The sequence below is a fragment of the Suncus etruscus genome, chromosome 4, assembly GCF_024139225.1.
Source record: "Suncus etruscus isolate mSunEtr1 chromosome 4, mSunEtr1.pri.cur, whole genome shotgun sequence".
Classification (NCBI taxonomy): domain Eukaryota; kingdom Metazoa; phylum Chordata; class Mammalia; order Eulipotyphla; family Soricidae; genus Suncus; species Suncus etruscus.
Window position 1 is genome coordinate 162,163,506 of NC_064851.1, and position 27,244 is coordinate 162,190,749.

A 27,244-nucleotide genomic window follows, 5' to 3' on the forward strand; every position below is an offset into this window, starting at 1 on the left:
AATTCTACAAATCTTGGCTTCAATTTAGGGGAAGGGAATGCACTGACTATTTCCTTTTCATCTAAAGAAAAAGTAAGCTATTTTTCTTAAATTGTGCATTTTTGTTGTATTCCTAAGCCACTAGTTATAAGAATAGTGCCTCAGGGGCCCGGAGAGATAGCACAGCAGCGTCTGCCTTGCAAGCAGCAGATCCAGGACCAAAGGTGGTTGGTTCGAATCCCGGTGTCCCATATGGTCCCCCGTGCCTGCCAGGAGCTATTTCTGAGCAGACAGGAGCTATTTCTGAGCAGACAGCCAGGAGTAACCTCTGAGTACCGCCCGGTGTGGCCCAAAACCAAAACCAAAAACAAAAATAGTGCCTCAGAAGTCTTTTATATGGAAGAGCACTGTTTTTTAGAATGATGATGAACAATATTATATACTATGGGAATGTTCAAAATTCCCTTAAGGAAAAGATAGTAATTATGTTGAATACATAAAAATTGTCACTTGAAATTATAGTATATAAAATTATCTCTAAATTGAAAATAAAATTAGATAAATGCTTAGAAATCTTGGTATTATGCTCTTATTTACTCTCTCTCTTTCTTTGTCTTTCTCCCTGCCTCTGGGCCACCTCCAGTTCCAAGACCAAGGTTTTCATATGTGCAAAGCAAATGCTCTACCACTAAGCTACGTCCCCACATTTGATGAAACTTTTGGGCTGATTCTGTCACAAAGATTTTCTTGTTTTGTTTTCTTTTAATAATATCTTTATTTAAGTACCATGATTACAAACATGTTTGTATTTGGATTTCAGTTATAAAAAAGATCACCCCCTTCACCAGTGCAACCTTCCACCACCAATGCCCCGCATCTCCCTCCTCCCCCATACCCTGCCTGTATTCAAGAAAGGCATTCTATTTCTCTTAATCACTACCATTGTCATAATAGTAGTTATTTTTCTAACTATACTCACCACTCTTTGTGGTAAGCTTCATATCGGGGCCAGTCCTTCCAGCCATCATCTCTGGGTATTATTGTCTCTGGGTATTATTACAATGATGTTTTCTATTTTTCTTATATCCCACATATGAGTGAAACTAGTTTGTCTATTGCTCTCCCTCAGACTTATTTCACTCACTATAGTAGTTTCCATGCCCATTAATGTATAGGTAAATTTCACGACTTCATTTCTCCTGACAGCTGCATAGTATTCCTTTGTGTATATGTACCATAGTTATACCATATATGTACCTCCTTGCTGTAATATTGCTCTGAGCCCCTATATTCTTTTTCTTAAGATTTCCTTATGTATCTTTTATATAAATCTTTTATGAGTTCAATCCCTAGGAAAGACTTGGAATCAGTTCTAAAGTTATCGATTTTATAGAAATTTAGTATGTATCACTGAGAAAATGGTAAAAAAAAATATCTTAAAATCAGCAGACAACTCATCAATCATTATACTTTCTATGTGTATCAGCAAGACATTTTAAAAGGAACTGTGCTAAAAATAAATTAGGAAAAAACTCAGATAACTATAGAAAACTACATTTTAGGCTACAGAATGTTGTTACGATGTTTCTTTGCCATTCTCTGAGTATTCTAGTATAGAATAAAATAGCTATTTTTATGAAGATAAAAATGAACTCTTACAATGAATAAAATCAAGCATTCGTGCTCAGGAGGAAGTGGCAGAGTGTAGCAGCAGTTAAGTCTTCATAACCTGTACTCTTACTTTTCTTATCATAAAAACCAATATCCATGAAAATACAATTTAAGAATGCCAAAAGTAGGGATTGGAGAGAGAGCATGGAAGTAAGGTGTTTGTTTGCCTTGCATGCAGAAGGTCATTGGTTCAAATCCCAGCATCCCATATGGTCCCCCTGAGCCTGCGAGGAGATATTTCTGAGCATAGAGCCAGGAATAACCCCTGAGCATCAGCAGGTGTGGCCCCCAAACAAAACAAAACAAAAATAAAGAATACAAAATGTTGCCCCCTCTTTTCATAAAAAGCACAAGTCAGTAGCATTATTTTTGCATCAAATCTGATTCTGAGTGAAAAAGACATATCCCAGTGCGTAACTATAAACACACAAGTTTTAAAAATATTATAGGATACTTATTGTTAACAATTAACTTACTAACGAAGTAATCTTGTTTATACTTTGGGAGCATGGGCCAGAGCAGTGGCGCAAGATGTAAATCGTCTGCCTTGCCCATGCTAGCCTAAGGACACACTGCAGTTTGATCCCCGGTGTCCCATATGGTTCCCCAAGCCAGGAGCAATTTCTGAGTGCATAGCCAGGAGTAACCCCTGAGTGTCACCGGGTGTGGCCCAAAACCAAAAATAAATAAATAAATATAAATAAATGCTTTGGGAACTTAATACAGCATATAGGAGTTAAGGCACAAGCCTTGAATATGACCAATTCTAGTTCATTCTCTAGTACAAAATGATCCTTATGACCCTGGAAATGTCAAATATCACCTCTTTCCTGGCACCTGAAGAGCAATATATCCTAGGGCCCTTGCACTGAACACCCTTTCTGATTACACAGAGGAACCGTTAGGCTTCTGAGCACTTGAGAGTCTTCCAATATAGCTTCACTTTATAACGTTATATACAATTATTCTCCGTTTATATATTTGGGAAGTCATTTATGTTTTATTTTCTTTATATTTAGGGGTCACATGCACTGGTGCTAGGGTACACTTCTGGTTCTGCCCTCAGGGATCACTCTTGAGAACCCTATGTTGTCTCAAAGTCTAGGTTGGCTGTGAGGAGTGCCTTACCCATTGTACGCTCAGCTGTCTATCTAGTAAAACTTGCTAAGGAATGTTTACTATATACAATCAAAACTTCAAAAATGTTTGAGGATAAAAATCATTTTTTATTACTTTTATTTACCAGGGAACAGAAGTGTTATGTTCACTTAAAATGATATGATTCCTTAAAATTATAAAAATTAAAATGGGGAGATATAGTACAACACTGCCAGGAGAGATCTCCAAGCACAGAGCCAGAATATGTCTTGGTAATGCACTCAAACCAATCAAATAAAATATAGGTCATAAAAACTTTTTCTGAAAGTCAAACCTCTATTTCTAAGGAGAGTTGCTTAAGAGATGACTTGGTAATGAAAGTGTCTGCCTTAGAAGTGTGAGGCCTTGGGGCCGGGGTGATAGGACAGCAGTAGGGCTTTTGCCTTGCACACAGTAGATCCAGGACAGATGGTGGTTCGAATCTCGATATCCTATATGGACCCCCATGACTGCCAGAAGCAATTTCTGAGCATAGAGCCAGAAGTAAGCCCTGAGCATCACTAAGTGTGACCCAAAAACAAAAACCAAAACAAACAAAAATAGAAGTGCGAGACCTTGACTTTAAGCTCAGTGTGGCCATAGACAACAAACACAAATCAATTCCTGCAACTCCGCTGTCTTAGATCACGCTCTGCACACTCTCTTTGACAATACTGCAATCCCATGTGTTTGAGCACACAATTGAAAAGATATGGGTTCCTCAGGGCCAGCAGAGTGATCCCAAAAGAACACAATGGGGGGTATGGCAGTGCACACTCAGAATTTGATGAATACATGCTTCAAGTACTGCAGCTAAAACTGTGTAAGCCTAGGTGTGAAACCACCACCACCACCACAGCACCATAGCAACAGAAGAATGGGGGGGGAATAAAAACAAACAAAACATGTTTTGAATTGCAAGAGGACTTATATTTGCATTTAGACACATCAATTACTCAAGAACTATTATCTGGTATTGTTCTACAATTATTATTTTTTGAATATTCAGTGAGAAACATGTTGGCCTCTACATTTAAATATTCATGCTCAAAGAGATTGCATCCTTCATATGATAATCTAAAAATAAATCTAATTCAAATTATGAAGTTCTTGATATCAAACATTGCTATGTACCTTTAACTACAGACACAAGAACTCAAAGTTCATCCATGGCTAATGTACCCTAGCCAAAAGATTAATTTTAACCGTTGTGAACTATGAGCAATTTGAAATCGAACACATTTTTCCTGAAAGTATCTAATTAATTTTTAGTGATGACTACTCGCCTTTAGCTCCTCTGCTTATATGAAAGAGACATGAGCTTACAATTCTGTGGCTGACAATGGTTTATTGTAATTTGTGAAAGGAAATATGAAAATAAGAAATCTGTTGAAAAGATGTAGGAATAGGTTGAGAGCAAATGTTGAAAAACTGGGCATGAAACCCTGATAATATTGCAAATCTTGGCATCTAAAAATGTAAGATGTTACAAATTAAAAACAAAAATAGCTCTAAGTGCCCCATTTCCAAGAACAGATAAGTTCTCTTTTTGTTTCATTCTGTAATCCATGTGTATGTGTGTCTAGGTGTCTCCTGAGACAAAACCCAGAACTTCAGACACACACAATAAATTCAATTATTCACTTATTTTTTATTTTGTTACGTCAGGATTCGAAACAAGTCCCTCCATGTAGGAACAAGTTCAGTACTTATCCACCTGCCCATTCACATGTTACAGTTAAAAAATTTTAAGAGTGATGATCTGTGGCAGTAGCTTAAAAATTAAGCTTGGCTAATGTAAGGCCCCTGGCATTGCAAAGCAAAATAAATGCAAAAACAATGATCAAATGGATATAATATTTGTGGAAGACAGTTTCATTATATTTGGCTTGTATTTGACTTGGAACGGGTTAAAAAATCCCATTCTGTTAAGAACAAGCAGTAGAAGCATTGCAGAAAGTTGCCCAGCTGGAAAGTGACAGAATGGGATTTCAAGTGATTTGGTTTCTTTCCATGATGTGCTTTCGACGCCCTTCTATTTTCTTTGTGTTCAGAAGCAGTCACATCGAACACAGATTGCTTCTCCTTCAACTCTCACAGCATCTGATTACTGAAACACACTGTTTGGATTCAGATATTTCTGCTCCAGTCTTTTGTCTTGTTATTGCCAGTTCTTCTTAAGTACAGTGGTTCATAAACAGTTTCCACGGACAGTCCCTCTTTGCCAGAGACACTGCTTTGTTTTGTTTTGGGGCCATAGCTGAAAGTGCTTAGGGCTCGCTCCTGGATCCTCATTCAGGGTTCAGGGGACTATCTGGATCCTCAGTAATCAATCCCAGATTGGCTGCATGCAAAGCAGATACTCTACTCATGTACTATTGTTCCAGTTTCAGCCAGAGACATGTTTATGCAACCCCAGGAATATAAATCGAACACTGAATGACAATAAATGATACGTTTCTCTTATTTATTGTTTTTGTTTTATGAAATCTTTACTGTGATTTACAAGACTGTAAATACTTTAAATAAAAAATTATTTAAACACCATGGTTTTACAAAGTTGATCATAATAATGTTTTACCCCACACTTACAAAGTTGATTATAATTGAGATTCGGTGTAAAACACCCGTCACTAATACACATGTGCCATTGCTATTGTCATGCAGTCATAAGGCCCCCATCCCTTTGTTCTCCTCTGCTGGCTTCTTCCTTTTAGATACAGATGTTTGCAATATTGTTAGCAGAGGGGTAATTTGCATAGCACTTCACCTTCTTTCAGCACAGGTTTCTTGTCCAGCGCGATCATTTCTAACTATTGTTGCCAAATTGGTTCCTTCTCTGTCTTAATTGCACTCCCTATTCTTTGTGGCAAGATTTCTACCATAGATGGTCTTCTGGACTCTCACTTCTATTACTCTAGATATTATCATACTATATTTTTATATTCCACAAAAGATTGTGATCATTCTATGTCTATACTTCTTCTTCTGACTCATTTTGCTAGGTATAATACTCTTCATTTCCATCCATGTTTAAACAAATTTCATGACTTTATTTTTCTTAATGCATGTGCATATGTACCACTGATTTCTTTATCCACTCATTGTATTGTCCCTGGAAACATGGGTTATTTACAGATTCTGGGAGTTCTGAATAGTCCTATAATGAACATAAGGATGCAGAGGGTTTTTATCCATTGTGTTTTGGGGCTACTATGGTAGATTCTTAGTAGTGGTTATACTAGGTTATATGGTAGCTCACTTTCTAGTTTTTTTGAGGAATTTTGTTTTATAAAAAAGACACTTCCAAAAGCAGTGAAGGAAGTTCCTTTCTTCCCATATCTATGTCAGCTCTGGTCTTGTTCTTTTTATGTGTGCAAGTCTCTCTGTTATGAGATGATATCTTATTGTTGTTTTGAATTGTATATACTGATGATCAATGATGCAAAACATTTTAATGTGCTTTTGGGTATCTGTATTTCTTTGTTTTGCAGTCACACTTGTAGTGGTCAGGGGTTATTTCAGGTGTTCTACACTCAGCCCTCATGGCTTCAAGGGACATTAAGAGATGCCATGGATTGAACCTGGGCCAACTGCATACAAGACAAATGACTTGTCTGCTGTCATTACAGCCCTGGCATCTGTATTTCTTCTATGAATACATGTCTGTATGTCTATACTTTTCATTTTTGGATGGGGTTATATATTTTATTTCTTGCTAAGATCTACCAGTACCTTATATCCTAGATATTAATTTATCAACTGGGTATTGGGTGAATAGATTCTCCATTTTGTGAGCAGTCTTTTTATACCAATCACAGTATATTTTGGACTGCAGAAGCTTCTTAGTAGACCCATGTACTAACACTTGCTTCCAATTGTTTAATCAGTGGTATTTAATTCTTGAAATTTCCTTTAGCTTCAATGTCATGGGGTATTCTGTTTTCATTTTCCTATTTACCAATGGTTTCAGGTCTTAGATCAAGGTTCTGAATCCATTTTGATTTGATTTTTGTGCATGGCATTAAAGAGAGTTCTGTGGCCACTTTTTGACATGTAGTCGACAACTTTTCCTTACATCATTTGTTGAAGAGGCTTTTCTTGCTCCACTTCATATTTCTTGTCCCTTTATCAAAGATTAATTAATAATATATGTGAGGGTCAATCTCTGGATTTTCAATAATATTCTATTGGTGTGGTTCTGCATTTACTCCAATACCCTCCTGATTCCATCACTAATCATCTATAGTACAGTTTGAGTTGAGAAAACTGATAGTTCAAATCTTCTTTCAAAAGATTTCTTTAGTGGAGGTTTATTGTTCATATAAATATCAAGAGTTTTTAAAACTATCATTGGTGTCTTTATAGGAATTATTAATTAATTATTAATGTATTGATTTAAATGATGTAAGTCCTTCCAATCCATAAGACAGGTACACATTTCCATTTTCTTATGTTCTCTATTTTTTGAAGCAAGGTATTTTAGATTTATTTTAAAGGTCATTTACCTCTAGTTATTTGATTTTTAAAAATAACTTTTTTCTCTTTCATTATTGGTAAAAAAAAACAAGGCATAAATTTTTGTGTATTAATTTTGCAGCTTGCCACTTTACTATACACATCTTTTGTTTCTAGGAGCTTTTTGTGGAGTCTTTAGAATTTATATATGTTGAATGATGTCATTGCAAACAGTGAGAGCTTGATTCCTTTCTTTTCTATGAGAATACTCTTGATATCATTTTCTTGCCTAATTGCTATGACAAGTACTTCCAGTACCATATTAAATAGAGGTGGTGAGAGTGGGCAAGATTGTATTGTGCCAGATCTTAGAGGAAAGTATTTCAGTTTTTCCCGTTGCATGGACTTGAGGTAAATGACTTTGAATATTGAGGAAAGTTCTTTCAATTGCCCTCTTGTTGAGAGATTTTATCATGAATGAATGATAAATCCTGTCAAATACTTTCTCAGCATCTATTTATATGATCACATTTTTCTTATATTAATAAGTTTTATTATATTCATTGTATGTTAAACCATCCTTCTATCTCTGAGATAAATTATTATCATGGTATATGATGTTTTGGGTATATTGTTGGATTCAATATGCTAGTATCATGTTGAGGAACTTTACATTTGTGTTTATCAACAATATATGTCCTCTTTATTTTTTTTGTCTGTCTTATATTAGTATCAGGATTATGTTATCATCACAGAAACTCTTTGTGAGTGTATCTGCTTCTTGAATTTCTGGGAAGAGACTGAAAAGGTTTGGCAATAGAACTTCTTTAAAGGTTCGAAAGAATTCACTAGTGATCTCATGTATGACTTGGCTTTTGATTTGGGTAAGTTTTGATTACCACTTGAATTTTCTTAATAGTGATAAGTATATTTATATACTTCATATAATATTGGTTCAAACTTGGAAGATTATAGGAGTCCAAACATTTATTCATTTCTTGTAGAAGAAAAGATTCCCAAATAATGTCTGATTATTCTTTGAATGTCTATTCTTGTAACATCCCCCATCTCATTTTGTTGTCTGTTTACTACAGTTTACTCTCTCTTTATTTGTGAGTCTTGCTAATAGTTTATTGATCTTGTACATTTTTGAAAGAAACAACACTCACTTTCTTTGATCTTCTGAATTGTTTTATTTGGAGGAGGGGTTCAGCTCAAAAATATTTGCTCTAATGTTTATTATTTCCTTCTGCCTGCCTAATTTTGGATAATTATATTGGTCATTTTCTAAAGCAGTGTCATTAAGTTTTAATGCAGGGTCTTTCTTCCTTCCTAATGAATGCTTGTAAAGCCATAAAAGTTCCTTCTATTACCACTTTTACTATGTCCCACAAATTCTGATAATTTGTATCTTCATTCTCATTTGTTTCCAGGTATCTCTAATTTCCTCTCTGACCCACTGTTCTTCAGTAGTGAGCTGTTTAATTTCAAAGTGTTCAAGTTCTTTTTGTTTGTTTTAATTCATTTCTAGTTTCAGTATCCCACAGTCTGAGAAGATAGCTGATACAATTTCGATCCTCTTGATTTTATGGAGGCGTGTTTTGTGCTCCAGCATGAGGTCTATCTTGGAGAATATACTGTGCCCGTATTTGCCAGCATAGAAGATGACCCTTCAACCCATGAAAAACTTCCTAAAAGTCTTCAAAGTAAGTTACTTCTTAAAAGTAAGAGGGGGGCGGATCACTCATCCCAGAAGCTGGAATAAGTTTCAGCATGCCGTATACCAGCATATAATATGACTCCCGACTTTTAGGAAGTTTTTCATGGGTTGAGGGGTTGTTTTATACGCCAGAAAATATGGTATATAGGCAAAGGAAATTTCTTCAGCTTTTGTGTGGTGAAAAGCCCTCTATCAACTAAACCCCTGTCTTCCATTTTATCATTCAATGCCAGTATATCCTTATTAACTTTTAGCCTGGTTGATCTATCAATAGGTGACAGAGTGGTGTTGAAGTCTACTATTGTTTTGCTATTAATTTGTTTCTTCAAATCTATTAGCAAATTTGTGCAATATTTTGATGACCCCTCATTGGGTGCATATAAAATTAGAATGTGATTTCTTTCTACTATCAATATCCCTTGATTACTAAGAAATGACCCTCTCTGTCTCAAAAACTTTTTGAGTCTGAAGTCTAATAATACGATATTAATATGGCTAACCCAGCTTTTTAAGAGATTTATGGCTTGAAGGATTCTCTTCCAACATTTGATTTGAGTCTGTGTTTGTTCTGATTATTCAAAAATGTTTATTGCAGGTAGCAAAGTTTGGCTCTAATTCTCTGATCTATTCTTTTATTCTGTCTCTTTGTATTGGCGATCTTAATCCATTGACATTGAGAGATGATTGCCATGTAATGTTGTGCCATGTTATTGTAGAGATTTGGTTTTTGTGGGATTGTCTTGTCTTAGAATAGACTATTTGATTCTTTTTTAATTGTTTTTCAGTCTGGTAAGTTGATGACTTGTTTATCTATGATGCTTTGTATCCTTTCCTTAAAACTCAATGAGAGTCTAGGTGGAAGAAGTATTCTTGGAGAGACCTTCATTTTATTGAAGTTATTTTTAAAGTTTTTATAAGTTTTTCATAGTTGTATTTTAGCAACATAGTGACTGAATTAGGGCCATTCCCACCACCAGTGTTAACCTTCTTTCTCCATAGTTTACCCCATACTTCCACACTTAGCACCCTAGACTGCTTGCATAAAAGGTTCATTTTGTGTAAAGCTTATTATAGTTTGGACCCTTTGCTTCTACTATTGTTGAGATTGGTTTGGGTATTTAGGACAGACCTTTTTTTATGTTTATTTCTATTCTTTTCTTCTGAGACCATTTAGCCACTGGGTCCCATCCACATTTTTTTTCTTTTTTCAGTTTGTAGGGAGACATATATAGACAGAACCAGCTGATTCATGTGCTTTGGTTCACTAATAGAAAAGGAAAACAACAACAAAAACAAACAAAATGAATGTGGGGCTCCTATCTAGAACCTATGAATATAAATAAAATTGAAAGAAAAGAAGAAAGAAAAAATGGGGGGGCAGATGTGGCAAGTTTTTTTTTCTCTGAATAGGCAGTATAAACAAGGGAGAAATTTGAAAGAAAAGTTCCTTGGCCTGGGTCTGGCTAGATAGCATGGAGGTAGGACATTTGCCTTGCATGCATAAGGACAGTGATTCAAATCCCAGCATCTCATATGGTTCCCCCGAGCCTGCCAGGAGTGATTTCTGAGCACAGAGCCAGGAGTAACCCCTGAGCACTGCTAGGTGTGACCCAAAATCCAAAAATAACTTTTTTCTCAAACTGAGAGATACAGGGTGTCTCCACCCTTAAAGCACACTGTCATGAGACTGAATATAGGCTCCAGGAATGTTATCTGTCAAACCCCAAATTCTTTCCTCATGGTCCTAGAAAAGTCATGTTTTGTCATGGTTGTCAGTCATTCTTCTGTAATTAGAGATCTTGTGTTTTGCACAGATCCTAGGGCAAAGCCTAGTGTAAGCCTTTCTTTATGGATCCAGGAAATGTTCTGCTCATTGAAGTGATAGTCTTCTTTAATTAGTGATCATGGTTTGTGTACAGATCCAGTGACGGAGGGTCTTCTGATTCTATCTCACCTTTAAGTGGTGAGGTAGGGCAACATGCCCTTAGATCGAGTTGTTGTTGCTTCCTCATCTTTAGGGTGTCAATTTTTTTTTGTTTTTCTGGGCCACACCCGTTTGATGCTCAGGGGTTACTCCTGGCTAAGTGCTCAGAAATTGCCCCTGGCTTGGGAGGACCATATGGGAGGCCGGGGGATGGAACCACGGTCCTTCCTTGGCTAGCACTTGCAAGGCAGACACCTTACCTCGCCGGCCCCTAGGGTGTCATATTAATCTACCCTGGCTCAAGTTGGTTTCAGATATGTTGTACTTAGCACAGAAAGAAATGTGAGCATTCTTTTCATACCTGTGACTGGCAAAATCTCCTTATTATACCTCTGATTCTTTGCATTAAAATTAGAACATCTTGTCCCACATAACCTGTGTGGTTCCCATTTCTTCATATTTTGCTGTTCATGCTCCCATTTTCCTGGAGAGAATTCAAAGAGGTTCTCTAATCTAATTGAACCAAAGCAAGCCTCAGCAATGTAGTATCATGTTAGTCTGTATTTTGAACTCAGAATTCAGATTTCAAGCAGAATTTCAATATTAGAATTAGAAGTGCTCTCCACCTGTCTTCATTGGGAATAATCTTTTATTCATTTATTTTCTCATGTGAGGCTTCTAAATTCTATTATTTAATGTAAATATTAAAGGTTGTGATTTGTGCCAATATCCCGGAGGTTCTCAGGACTTACTCCTGGATTTATGCTCGGTATCACTTCTGCTAGGTTTCAAGGGAGCACTGGGGATCAAAACTAGTCAGCCAAATGAAAGACTAATGCTTTACACAATGTACTATTTTTTCTGTCTTAAATTTTCTAAGTTTCTCCCAGCAAAATCAGTGCCCTTTTAGCCAGCATTAGTATGTAAGTAATATTATTCCCTTGGGTCTGGAATTAATTAAGAACCTTTCTTTTGCTTGTATTTGCAGCACAAGAGGAACATTTAGTATCTGAAGGTCTTATGTTCAAGCAGATATTACTGCACCAAAATGACTTTTTCTTGGGCCAGTGTCTCAGAGTTTATTTCTCATCTCAGCCAATTTGTTTCCATTTTGTTTATGGCATTCTTTGAGCCTTAAGGTTTTACTGTTTTTGACTCCTTTAACTAAACATATATGCATGAATAAGCAGAAACCTCTAAACGTATATCATTTCTCAAACCATCCAAACTAAATGTAGAAGAATCACACATTTATGGTTTAGAATAGTTGAGTGATTTCCATTGTAACTATGACATAGACTAGGACATAGACTAGGACTTGGAGTGGACATGCTACTCACAGGCCTCATAAATGGGTATCACATCCCATAAAATGTTTTATTTGGGGGTTTATTACAATCGGCTTTGCTCAGAGATTACTTTTCGTTTGTCTGTGTTACGGATCACTCACAATAGTGCACAGGGCCTATATGCAGATTCAACCAGGGTTGACTGAGTGTAAGAAGTTGGTTGTAAGGGTTGGTAAGAGTGTAAGTGGCCCTAGCCACTGTACTATTTCTGGCCTAGGATATTTGTAAAAAGAAATACCAGTTTCTTTATAATATAAATTTAATTTAGTTGCATCACAAAGGGAGTTTTGTAGACCATGAAATATTAGATATAACAACATGATAATACAATGTTTTTGATATACAGATATAGGAACCTAATTTCCTTTTAACATTCTCATTAACCCATAGACTTGAAACACGACTTCCCATCATTCCATATTATTTCCATTATTTGATGATTCCCACGTTATTTCTCCCATCATCCATTCTTCTTTATCTTTTTATTACTATCTAGATCTAATTTGGAATTAATATGCTTATATGCTTATGGCTGATTTTTGCCTAGGTCTTACCATGTTTAATATACCCCAGAATAGGCAGTTCTAATTTAAAATGATAGATTATCTGGTTTTAAATGTAATTTGTTTTACATCTTCATATATTAATATTTTATAAATGACATACAGGTGTGATAACAGGAAAAGTCTAAAAAATTAGAATGACTTACTCTATATCCATAAAAAATTCAGAAAGGTTCGGCTCTTTCTATACTGAACATTTATGAAGAGGGCAAATTGTTGAGCTTTTCAATGAGATAAGAGTTAAACATCAGGAACTCTATGATAGCATATTGAAAACTAACGCCCAATCAGTGAGTCTGCATTAATATAAAATATGTAAGCTTTTTTTTTTTTTTTTGGGTCAAACCCTGCAGCACTCAGAGGTTACTCCTGGCTCTATGCTAAGAAATTGCCCCTGGCAGGCACAGGGGACCATATGGGATGCCAGATTGGAACCACCAACCTTCAACATGAAAGGCAAACGCCTTACCTCCATGCTATCTCTTCAGCCCCAAGCATTTTTAATAGAGTGATTTACTAAAGTAATTAGAGATAGAGCACTCATCTCACCAATTGTCAATCTTAAATTTGATTTTTGACACCTCATTTTTCCCCAAATACTTCCAGAAAAAGTTTCTAAGTGCAGAAACAGGAGTCATACCTAAATAGTGTCAGTGGACTCGCCCTATTAAAAGTATTTTTACTTGTACTCTCATAAAAGGAGATTTTGGTGAACTGAGAAGCTGAGCAAGTCCATGATAATGTTTATTGTGTTTATACCACCATAAACACATACCACAGGGAATATAAATAATCATTTTAGAAATAGTCCAAATACAGAATATGTGACTTCACTGCCTTTTGATCTTATGAGATCTTATATGTATTTCTTTAAAAATATGCCAGTTGATATAGTAATTTTAGATTTAAAAAAAAAATAAAGTACCACCAAATAGGATGACAGATTTAAAGCTGGGGCTCTCTATCATTTTTCTCCTCTGGGCAAGAAATTATCCTGATAGCAGATTGACCTGCAGTTAATTGCCAGTGCTAAGTACCTATGATTTTTGCACTTTAGGCTTTGATTCAATAGCTATGCATAGATTTGTGGTAAAGTACCGTTTCTTGAAGCACTGGCATCCTTGAATCCTAGTGAGCTGTGATGAAGATTGCATTTAGTCAGGATGAAGCAATACTTTGCTTGATGAGATTGCTATATTGTTTTTAAAATAATCACAGAGTTAATTTTAAGGCTCGAGATGTTTTTGAAAAGTATCCCTTATCAAATACCTAACTGCCTCCCAAATTAATAAAACAATTCACCTGGGTCATTCACTACATAAATATGGTAAATAGTTCACAAAATAAAAAGCCTAAAGCTATGAACTGTGATGCTCCTTTTGTACCTTCTCTGGTTCCAAATTAGAGCAGGGATTTAGGTAATTGATCAGATAAAAATGTTATCGGTGATTTCTTCTCAATTCACATGATAATTTTATTTGAAATTCAATCTTGAACATTTTAACATGGAAATACTCTCTGGTAATTTCTACTATGTAATCCCCCTCAGCTATAAATAATATTCAGAAAAGAAATAGCAGTACAACTTCCTCTCAGTGAACATGTTTTTGTTTGTTCTGTCTTGGTTTTGTTTATTTGTTATTTTTGTTTGGGGCCACGCTCCATAAACTAAAGCGTTATTCCTCGTTCTGCATTCAGAAATTGCTCCTGGCAGATTCGAGGGACCATATAGAATGCCAGGGATCAAACCCAGGTGCATTTGGATTAGCCACGTGCAAGGCAAACGCCCTACTGTTGTGCTATCACTCCAGCCCCAAACATGCTTTAGTTTGTTTGTTTGTTTGTTTGTTTTGGTGATAGCATAGTGAGCACCATCTATTGTCTTTTACTGTTGGAAAATATAATCTCATAATTTAGCAACATAAACAACTTGGTTGATTGGTATTATTTTGCATTACAGATAAAATCAAGAATTTTGCTCAGTGCTCACTTCGGCAGCACATATACTAAAATTGGAACGATACAGAGAAGATTAGCATGGCCCCTGCGCAAGGATGACATGCAAATTCGTGAAGCGTTCCATATTTAAAAAAAAAAGAATTTTGCTCAGCTTCTAATAAAAAATAGGATATGCCTAATAAAAATTTCAACATGTAGCTTCATAAACTACTTATGTTGATTACATTGACTAGAAATTCCTGTGTAATCCTACTGTTTCCTTAATGGTTTGCATCTCACTTGAAATAATTTAACATGAGATTTATATCTTGGGGCAACACTAATGGAAAATATTTTTAAAGGTTTTATTTATTCATTTATTTATATATTTGGTTTGGGGGTCACACCTGGCAGTGTTCAGGGGCTATTCCTGGCTTTGTGAGTTTAGAATTTGCTACTGGCAGGCTCGGGGGACCAGGTGGGATACCGGGAATAAACCTGGGTCGGCCAAGGTTGGCCGCATGCAAGTCAAACACCCTATCACTCCAGCCTGGAAAACAATTTAATTAATTTATTTTTTTACAAAAAATTATCCCAAGGAGTTTTAGAGAAAAAAATTCACAAGGATATATTAGAATTTTAAAATGAGAGCTATAATGACTTCTGATTTTTAACTCTGAACACACCACATTTCCCCTAATGACCTAAATCAATTTTTTTTATCTCTGCACCTTATGAGGAAAGTAAAAGAATTGAAAAACACAATCTCTAAGGCCTTTCAATGTTTGAAATATTTCTTGACTTTTCTCTGTTACAGGGTATATGAAATTTACTTGGGAAGAAATCTGATATAATAAATCAGGGTTTTAGTCTTGAATACCTTTATTCAGATATCTTTTATTCTTGTTTCTTTTTTTTTTTTTTTTTTGGTTTTTGAGCCACACCCGGTGATGCTCAGGTGTTACTCCTGGCTATGCGCTCAGAAGTCGCTCCAGGCTTGGGGGACCATATGGGATGCCGGGGGATCGAACTGTGGTCCGTCCTAGGCTAGCGCAGGCAAGGCAGGCACCCGCCCGGCCCTATTCTTGTTTCTTATGATCCAGCTATACCACTCCTAGGGATATACCCTAGAAACACAAAAATACAATACAAAAATTCCTTCCTCACACCTATATTCATTGCAGCACATTTACAATAGCCAGAATCTAGAAAGAACCAAGATGCCCTTCAACAGATGAATGGCGAAAGAAACTGTGGGACATATACACAATGGAATATTATTTGACAGTCAGAAGAGATGAAATCATAAAATTTTCCTGTACACAGATGTACATGGAATCTATTATGCTGAGTGAAATAAGCCAGAGGTAGTGAGATAGATGCAGAATAATCTCACTCATCTATGGGTTTTAAGAAAAATGAAAGACATTTCTTTTTGCAAAGGCATACTAAAAAATGGGGGAAATCTTACATATAAAAATAAGCTCTTATCTACTAGGGATAAGAGCCCATACTTTTTTGCAGTACAGGGTCACCTCTCACCTTGAACGTATGTCATGTGGTCCCAACTTACACTCCATGCGATTAGACAGTGACCACCCAACCCAAACCCAAGATCTCAGATATAGAATTGACACAGTTCTCCGCAGCAGCTCCAGGAACCAAACTCCCTCCAGGACATTCATAATATGGCTCTGACATCAACATGTACCAGTTTTGGTATGACATGCTGACGAGGAAATGGCAATAACTTGGTCTAAGAGCAGGCTGTTTCATCTCAACACCTAACAATAAGATGAAACCAGAAGACACATCCTTTCATCAGTGCAAAAGCCAAGATCACTAACTACAGAAGACGAAACGTACCTATCCATGACTAGGCAGACTCTATCCTTAATGTAGAAAATTACAAGTAAATAATACCTTTAAAAATCTGTCCTAAAAGATAATTGAGCCAAATGAACTACATTTTGCAAGTAGGTGATAAGAAAAAGTGATGTTAATACATTCATCTGATATTCTAATTAAATCAGCAATTCATAGAATTTGGTCTCTAGTTTTAGCTCTGGGATGTAAAAATTTTCCATTCCAAACTGGAAAGAGCATTGCTCCCAGCAGTAGAACAAAAAAAGTGACTCAGAGTCTTTCTGTGAGATCATTTGGGAACTAAAATCACGACAATTTTATCCTGAAATCCAGCAAAAGACAGACACTGTAGGAAGAAACTAGATTTCAGTAACTAAATATAACCGATGACAGCAAATAGTGCATGGAACTAGGATTTTACACCTATTTGTGGAGCCCAGAGTCTGGGCAAGCATTCTCTGAGGCTGTAAAGGTTATTCTGACTTTCTAATATTTTTTGCCAAACTACACCACGGAAAATTTGAAAAATGGGCAGAAACCTTGACCCCTTTCCACTAACAACAAACAAATATTTGCTTAATGTTACAGGTGATGCATCCAAATACAGACATTGTTTCATCACTGTGTTTTGTGGTACATCATTACCACCCAGCATTGACACATACGTTATAAAGTTTTATGGGCCAGTAAATGGCAAGAGGGATAGGAGTACTAGTTTTGCATATGGGAGCCGTGATACCACATGGTGTTCTATCTTAGGTGTACAACAAGTAGAAAGATTTACTCAAGATTCTGGAGAGTAGTTTGGGTTTATTTGTTTTGTGTTTAACAAAGGAAACTCTAGACCCAGTTAGCTTCACATGTTAAAGCCAAAAAATATTACAGTGGAGTTGACACTGATATTATAGAATTATCTTGCAAAAACAGGACAAAAATTATATCAAACATTGGGAATGAATCAGCCTTATCTAAGATAAGACCAGAACATTGTCTTTAATAACAGATCTACTTTAAAAATAGATGAAGGAATTGGCAACAAATTTGTATCAAATATATTTCAGCATTACTTTAAAGGTGATAAATATCAACTGGGATTTATGACAACAATGAATAGCAAGATCAACATTCAAGAATACGAGCCAAAGAGACAGCTCAGTTGTTTTTGTTATGACAAAGTCACCATAAACACCGTCAGAAGCACCCCCTGAGCACAGAGCTGGTGTAGCCCCAACTACCATCAGTTTTAGCCCCAAGGCAAACTCCCCAAGTAAATAAGAACAAAAAATCAATCATACATCTAAATTAGAAAAGGTAAATGCAATATACATATCCCTATAAATGCCAAAATGTATTTGACAAATGTGAGATGATCTTATAATAAAATTTTTAAATAACATTTTACTTGTTTGATTGTTTTGGGTAACATCCTACTGTCCTAGTGCTTATTACTGGTTTTGTAGTCAAGAATAAGTCATAGTAGTACTTAGGGGTTTATCTGTGGAGTCAGAATTCAAAAGAAGGTTGACTAGAAACATGACTGGTGCCTTACCCATTGTATGATTTCTCTGGCTCTTTTTGTAAGTTTTTATAAAAAAAATAGTTTATGGGGGCTGGAGAGGTGGTGCAGTGTTATGGCGTTTGCCTTGCACGCGGCTGACCTAGAATGACCTTGGTTCAATCCCCTGGCATCCCATATGGTCCCCCAAGCCAGGAGCAATTTCTGAGTGAATAGCCAGGAATAACCCCTGAGCATCACCAGGTGTGGCCACAAAACAGACAAACAAACAAAAAATATTATGGGAGCCAGAGCAATAGCACTGCAGTAAGGCATTTGTCTTGCACTTGGCTGACCTAGGATATACCTGGGTTCAATCCCCAGCATCCCAGATGATGTCCCAAGCCTGGAGCAATTTCTGAGTACATAGCCAGGAGTAACCTTTGCGCATCACCAGGTGTGGCCCAACAACCAAAAAATAAAAAAATAAACAAAAAAAGTAAAGAGGCTGACTTAAAAAATCATTTTATGATGAAAATGTTGAAAGGTAGAAAATATCTTTTAATATAATTATGGGTATAAAATGAATATTTAATATAATGCTTAATAATAAAGAAAATCTCTAATCACATCAAAAATGGGGAGAAGAAATGAACAGACACTTTGACAAAGAAGAAATACAAATGGCCAAAAGACACATGAAAAAATGCTCCACATCACTAATCATCAGGGAGATGCAAATCAAAACAACAATGAGGTACCACCTCACACCACAGAGAATGGCACACATCACAAAGAATGAGAATAAACAGTGTTGGTAGGGATGTGGAGAGAAAGGAACTCTTATCCACTGCTGATGGGAATGCCGTCTAGTTCAACCTTTATGGAAAGCGATATGGAGATTCCTCCAAAAACTGGAAATCGAGCTCCCGTACGATCCAGCTATACCACTCCTAGGAATATACCCTAGGAACACAAAAATACAATACAAAATCCCTTCCTTACACCTATATTCATTGCAGCACTATTTACCATAGCAAGACTCTGGAAACAACCAAGATGCCCTTCAACAGACGAATGGCTAAAGAAACTGTGGTACATATACAAAATGGAATATTATGCAGCTGTCAGGAGAGATGAAGTCATGAAATTTTCCTATACATGGATGTACACGGAATCTATTATGCTGAGTGAAATAAGTCAGAGAGAGAGAGAAAAATGCAGAATGGTCTCACTCATCTATAGGTTTTAAGAAAAATGAAAGACACCCTTGCAATAATAATTTCCAGACACAAAAGAAAAAAGAGCTGGAAGTTCCAGCTCCCCTCAGGAAGCTCACCACAAAGAGTGATGAGTTTAGTTAGAGAAATAACTACATATTGAACTAGATATATGAGAATGTATGAGGGAAATGGAGAGCCTGTTTAGAGTAAAGGCGGGGGTCGGGTGGGGAGGAGGGAGATTTGGGACATTGGTGATGGGAATGTTGCACTGGTGATGGGTGGTGTTCTCTACATGACTGAAACCCAAACGCAATCATGTATGTAATCAAGGTGTTTAAATAAAAAAATAGAAAAAATAATAAAGAAAATCTGTATTTTCCCTCTAAAATAGAGAACATGTCAAGGATATTTTATTTAATTGATTATACTTACCGTATTTTCCGGCATATAAAACGACTGGGCGTATAAGATGACCCCCTAATTTTGTAGTTAAAACATAGGTTTAGCCTATATTCACTGTATCAGACAGAACGTTCCTGTGCTGCAACTGTATGTACCACAGTGAGCCAATCACAACAAGCAAAGGTTCAAAGGTTATACTATAATAGACGTCCTCTCTGACTCTGTCAATCTGAGCAGGCTTTTGACAGTGTAGATTCGGGTCCAGAACATTGTCTAATTTGCATGCATCAAAAGCCTGCTTGGATTGGTTGAGTCAGAGAGGCGATCCGAGCAGCCTGGCAGTGATTGTTGCAGAACATCGTCTAATTTGCATGCATCAAAAGCCTGCTTGGATTGGCTGAGTCAGAGAGGCGATCTGAGCAGCCTGGCAGTGATTGGTGCAGGATCGAGTTTTGTGGCAATATTCAGACCATTTTCGTTTAGCGGCATATTGAAACATTTTCAGGATATACTCGGCATATAAGACGACTCCCGATTCTCTGTTGACTTTTTTTTTTGTTTCAAAAGTTGTCTTATATGCCAGAAAATACTGTAACCGTGTACAAGATATTAGATAGTGAAATAATAAGTAATACAGAACATATTTTGGAAATGAAGATATAATCCTGTCTAAAGTTAAATATTACACAAATTTTTTGTCAAGAATTCAAAAGAACATGATCAAAAACATGTACTACTAATTTGTGAGTCTAGCATACTTGTAGGATACAAAAATCAATCAAAAATCTTATTTCTATGCCTATCTATCAACACTAAGATTTTTTAATTTAATTTATTTTTTTGGCCACACCCGTTTGATGGTCAAGTGTTACTCCTGGCTAAGAGCTCAGAAATTGCCCCTGGCTTGGGAGGACCATATGGGACGCCGGGGGATCGAACCGCGGTCCTTCCTTGGCTAGTGCTTGCAAGGCAGACACCTTACCTCTAGTGCCACCTCTCTGGCCCAAAACCACTAAGATTTTTATTTTTAATTTGAAGTTATAATTTTTTATAGATACAATACAAAAGTATGATCATAGGAGAAATAATCAAAGTCCAGGGACTTAGTTAAGAATACTTCAGAGAATGGCTGCACATTCAACGGCCTGAGTTTGATCTCTAACACTACTTGATACAAGCCATTATACCAATTGTTGTATCACAGGTGGTCCCAGAGCATCGCAGGATTTGATACTGCTGATGCACAACCCACTGAGTGTGAGCATTGAAATGTCCAGGCTGCTGAGCATTGTTAGGAGTAGTGCTTGGGTTGCCTGAGGACTGCCTAGGAGCAGTTTTACATCAAGGACTAACTCTTTGGTCAACTACAACAAGCAGCACCAGATGTACCAGAGAAACATCATAAATTATAACAAAACCCCATTCTGGTGTTAAATTTGATATAGGAGAGGGGAAAGCATAGGGCTTTAAGGACAATCTCCATAGAGATGAACAATGTCTAGGTAGAGGCAGGATAGAGTTGAAGGATGGGAGGGAAATTGGTGACATTGGGAGTGAGAAATATGCACTGGTAAAGGATGGGTGTTGGAACATTATCTGATTGAAACCCAATCATCAACTCTATGACTGCTTCTCATAGTGATTAAATAAAAAATTTACTTGAAAAGTATCTTTCTCTGAAATTTCTCTAAAATTTACTATGATTTAGAATTGCTGTAAATAAATAAGACTTAAAAAGATAAAATATTGTTTTACCAGAGTACCACTCAAAAGTTGAATTTAGGTACAAATCTTATAGAAGATGGTAACTTTACAAAATATTCTGTAGAGTTGTTTTCTAAAGCCTTAAATAAAGTGATTGCAAACATATTTGAACTAGCAAGATGAAAAATATATATTTAAGTCTCAATTCTTTATAAAATGGATGTAGAAAATGAATGCAATTCTCAGCAAAAAAGAGACTTTGAGTAGACATAAAACATAATTTTCAAAAGTTCACAAGGAAAAAACATCAAAACAATTATGCAGAAATCTAGCTCTATCTTATTTCAAAGTTTATTATAAAGCTAAAGTAATCAAAGACTGTAGTATTTGTAAAGAGGAAACAACAGAAACAAAAAGGCCTCACAAAATAAAACAAGTATAGATTTTCCACTGAAGTGGGAAGAATAGCCATTTAAATTAATAGTTCAGGATGTAGAATAGCAAGCCAAAAGTATAATATAAAATATTTATCATATAACCTTCCCATAAACCACACAAAGGTTAGATGTAATAAAAGCTTAAAGCAATAAAAACTTTTAGAATAAAGCATAAGCTTAAAAATTGTTTGATCTTGCGGGCATAGACATAGTACACAGAGTAAGGAGCATGAGTTGCATGTGGCAAAACTTGTTTGATCCCTGACACCACATATGGCTTCTAGACCCCAGCCATGAGTGATCCCTAAGAACAGAACTAAGAGTAATCCCTGAGAACAGAAGGATGTAGCCCAAAATATAAATATTCATCAATCAAAGATATAAATATTAAATTCACAATTTTCATTACGAGTGTTTTGATTTGCTTTGGGACCACATCCAGAGATTTTCAGGGCTTACTCCTGGATATGTACTCAGGAATCACTCATGGCAGGCTCAGAGGACCACATAGGATGCTTGGGATCTAAACCCAGTCAACCATATGCAAGGCAAATACACTTTCCATTTTATTATCTATGTGACCCCAAAATCTAAAATTAAAAGTAAAATAAGGGGGAAAGTTATTATGAAATATTTAGAAGATACAGATCTTGGCTTGAAGTCTGGGAAAACCAATATGATAAAACAATAATTGGACAAAGTTCAGACTATGTATAGTCATTCATTTAACATGTCAGGATGGGAGAGGTGACACAATGGTAGGGCTTTTGCCGTGCAAGCAGCTGACCTAGGATGGACTGCGGTTCAATCCTCAGTGTCCCATATGGTCCCCCAAGCCACGAGCAATTTCTGAGTGCACAGTCTGGAGTAACCCCTGAGCATTACCGGTTGTGGCCAAAAACCAAGAAAAGAAAAAACCAAAAAGACATGTAACATGTCAAGCAGAAAAATGACATGAGATTGATATGTTTTGGCAAATAGAAGAGGCAACATCTAATAAGGAATATGAGTGGAATCCTAATGCACATAGATGAGAACTCACAAAGGAACAAAATAGCAAGGAAAATAGTACTCTGAGTAACAACGATGCATATTAAAGGATGTTATGAAGTGAGATGGTTAAGGAAAGTGTCAGCTGAATAGACCTTTGCAATTAGTAAAAACAGATTATGGTATTAGAGATTCTTTTAATTTTTATTTTGGGGCACCACACCCAGTGGTACTCATGGATTACTTCTGGCTCTGTCCTCAGAGTTCATACCTAATTAGCTCATGGGGTCATATGTGGTGCCAAAATTCAAAGCTGGGTTGGCTGCATGCAAGGAAAATACCCTACTATCTCTCCAGCCCTTGAAATTCTTTTATTTTTTCTTTGGGACCACACCTGGAAATGCCAGGGTATCATATCAGTGCCAACAATTCAAACCCAGGTAAACTGCATGCAAGAACACCTTACTCAGTGTTCTATTTCTCCCACCTACATTAGAGATGTTTGGTCAAAGCTAACAGGAATGTAGGGAAATACAAGCATCAAACTTTGAAAATGTATTTGATATTGAATCATAAAATGGGAGGTACATGCCAGGCCAGAGATTTTTTGTCATTATATACTTATGGACTGAACTACACATATCTGGGCCTTGGGAGGGTGTATGGTAGTGTTTTGTATAGTTCTAAACTTTGAGATATGGTTTTAAGTTTGTAGTTATTGGTAAAATGATTTTATATAGCTATAACTGTATAAAAATAATTATTGGTAACATGTTACAGCAATATCTGTATTTTAAAAAAGGTTATAAAATATGTCCATGATTAATATTAAGCTAGCAGCAAGGTTTAGGTAATTTGGTATAAATTTCTTTCAGGAAGGAAATGAAAATCTTGAAATAGCATGGAAAAAGTAACATAAAAGATAGTGCTGACTTTGAAGTATTGTAGGAGATAAAATGCTGTGATTTCACAGCTCTTATATTCACATGTGAAAGATGCCAAACCAGTATTTTAGAGTTCTGACTTTGAAGGTTTGTTGATATCTGGGACTTATTTTGTTAAGTTTCCTGAACTCCAAAAATTTCATTCGCAGAATAGTAAAAAAAAAAAAGTCAGTGACAGGTTCTGGGGAGTGAGCGAGAAAGTAGAAGCTTCAAATTGTGCAGGTGTTATTATCATCTATAAATGTAATATATAATATACAAACTTATCAATGTCTTTGATTTAATTACATGAAATTATCAAATATTAAATATTAAAAATATAATTATTATATAATATATTATATTTATATATAATATATAAGTATTAAAATTAAAATATTAAATACAGAGTAAACAGAATCAAAAATAAAAAATTGAGAGATACTATAGTGGATAGGGCACTTGCCTTTATGCTGACAACACTGTTCGATCCCTGAGCCACTGAGTACTACCAAAATTTATCCCCAAGCACAGGTAGGAATAATCTTGAGCACATTCAGATGTAATCTCCCTTTACCCCAAAAATGAGAGGGAAAAGAAGGAATGCAGGCAGGTAAAAATCAAAGAGAAATCAATAACTCTAGATCTGGAGACTTGTTAATTGTAGCTCCACTTTTGGGACACTTTTGGGGGAAATTGGAACGCTGTGTTTCTGGTTTCCAAAAATTTCTTGTGAATAAAGTAGAGATACATATATTTATTTTGTGAATTTCTAGTTAGATCAGTGATTGGTAGATATTGTTTGAAATTGCTTTTAAATATTTGATAAGGTAGAGGTAGAGTTTCTGGTTCGGAGAACTCTGGGGTGGAATTCAAAATAAAAAGTAAAATTAGGAAATAAAACTCAGTGAAATTTTTGCACATGTAACAGAGCTGCCCAGTAATAAAACATGATATGGTACAAGTTTTGGATTCCCCCCCACCCCCAAAAAAAGGACCGTGTTGTGTCAGGGATACATCTAGGAGATGGGTGGCATGGATATTTGTATTTTCTTGGCATAAATTTTTCTTTTACTTGCAACTCAATACAGATTTACTTTGATAAGAAAACTTATCTGCATTGGATAAAGTCCAAATGGTACTACAATAGATGTTCTTTGTCCTGGTCCAGTTAGCAACTTGAAACCAATTAAACAAAAATCTCTCTAAAGATAGATGGTGCTATAAAAAGTGCCAGTTTATATCTAGCCCCGCCTCCCAATTAGAGCCAGAAATAAAAACCAAACAGGGGTAGGACCACTAAGTAGTAAGCTAGCACAGAAGGGACCACTTATTCTGGCAGCTCCAGGGTGAGGGAGGAGGATATGGGAGGTAGCACGGGAACGGAGGTAGAGGGAGGATAATTCGGTGATGGGAATTCTCCTGATTTTATGTTAATATGTACCTAAAACATTATTGTCAATGATATGTAAGCCACTATGATTAAAATAAAAATTATATTTATAAAAAAGTGCTAGTTTGTACATTGATATAAATCTCAAAGAAACTACTCCTGGGTCCCCCATCTTAGCTATTTATATATTTATTCTCATAGATTATACTATTCTAATCAATTAATGATATGCCAAAACACTCCGATCTGTCTTCAAATAATAAAATCCAGGTAGTACACAAATGACAAACTGAACATTATGTATTTAATTTTATTAACTTTTAATTAGCATTTGGCTAAAATTGTCTGTGATTTTTTTATTTAAAATACTCATGTTTCTTATAAGGAAAATATAGAGATAAAGGGAAACTAGACAAATTTTGACAAGAAGAAAAATCCCAACTATATTTTCTATTGGTTAGGAAATGTTCTAGAGTTAGCTCTAATTTATCTGTTGTATATACCTTTGAGATTAGGAGGTTATCTGCAGCTTTCTTTCTGGTTCCAGTATTTGCAGTTCTGACAGAATCTTTACCTCCTTATCTGTAGGAATTGTTAAAGGTTCTAGTGGAGTAATTTTATGAAATCTGACATCATGTCTATCAAGGTCAACTTTAACAAACAAGCCATCACATTTAAACTGCATTCTTGCAGTCGCTCAAGGAAAGAAGGAGAATTTATTATTTTGAGATGTGTTTCCTGACTAGGACACTATCACTTTTGTTTTGTTTGGGGACGATACAGAGCAGTGCTGACTTCTGATGTTGCTTGGCGACTACATGCAGTGCCAAGATGAATCTGGATCAGCAATATGCAAGGCAAACTCCCTACCAGCAATATTATATCTCTCTAATCTTAGTACTGTCTATCTTTCCCTCTGTCAGATCTGTAAACTATGTACAATCACTCTAAAGATGGCATCTGGGTGAATATGGCACATTTGCAAATGCAAGGGACTGTAGATGAACAATCTGCCACATTTATTCTGGTTTGTGTCTTCAAAATATATCCTCAGAAGTTGTTCTTTCTGCAACTTCATGGCTAACTCACATTTAGACACTACTGGACTCCCTCCCCATTGTAGGACATTTCAAATCCTCATATACAGGTCAGGTCTCTCATATTCTCTGAATCTTCTGATCTCTGATCAAGTTTCTCCTTAATTCTTTTGATGCCTTTAAGGAATAGCTCCTTATCATCTATCTTTTCCTGTGTATACCAAAACCAAACAATTACTAATGAAGAGAGAAATATATGTGAAATTGTATGCTTTGCATGAGGGAGGCTTGGATTAAATGTATGGCATCTTATATTCAACCACTGTTGAGAAAAATTCCCAGACATCACTGGGTGTAGTCCAAAGGCCAAAAATCAATAAAAATTAAAATAATAAAAAAAATCTTTCCATTTATATAAGCGATGTGGCCATGGTAAAGTGCATGTTGTAAATACATGGGGACCAGTTTTCATAACCTATACTGCCAAATATTAACAATAAAAACTATAACAATAAAAATATTGTATTTATTCCATTTTGAAAATATGTGGTGTGTGATTTATCTTTTAGTTCTATCAATATATGTATATATGTTTGGGGTTTTTTTTGGTCTTTTTTAAAATTTTTATTGAGACCAATGTAAATTATGTATATATGTTTTAACTACTTGTTTTTCTTTTTCTCTATCTTTTTTTTTCTTTTTTTGGTTTTACTTTGTTTGGGGGCCACTATCTGGAAGTGTCCAGGGTTTACTGACTCTTTACTTGGATGGCTCAAAGTGATCAAATGGGATATCAAGGCTTAACCTCAAATAAGCCCTATATTCCATATTATCTCTTCAATCCCTCTATCTATTTTCATTTAAGATACTTGTGATCAGAAATATTTCAAACTTTCTTATGCTATCGTATTTTCCAAATTCATAATGTTTTCCTGGATTTCCTACATCATTTTATACATGTAATTTTTCTGTGGTTTGGTTCTGCATATGTCTGCACAATGAAAGGTATACTTTTACTTCAGTAATATAGACTCT

The 27,244-nt window shown here is 35.9% G+C and overlaps 1 protein-coding gene, 1 long non-coding RNA gene and 1 other non-coding gene across 4 annotated transcripts in view; 2 read left to right on the plus strand and 1 right to left on the minus strand.

Annotated features, from left to right (window-relative positions):
• The window catches only part of LOC126006085 (uncharacterized), a 1,493,032-nt gene that overhangs the window by 1,215,413 nt on the left and 250,375 nt on the right, over window positions 1–27,244 (plus strand). The gene's annotated exons all lie outside the window — the stretch shown is intronic.
• The window catches only part of PRR16 (proline rich 16), a 301,149-nt gene that overhangs the window by 33,461 nt on the left and 240,444 nt on the right, over window positions 1–27,244 (minus strand). The gene's annotated exons all lie outside the window — the stretch shown is intronic.
• LOC126008308 (U6 spliceosomal RNA) lies at window positions 14,784–14,890 on the plus strand. Its single transcript, XR_007495645.1, has one exon. It is a non-coding gene; the product is annotated as a U6 spliceosomal RNA (small nuclear RNA).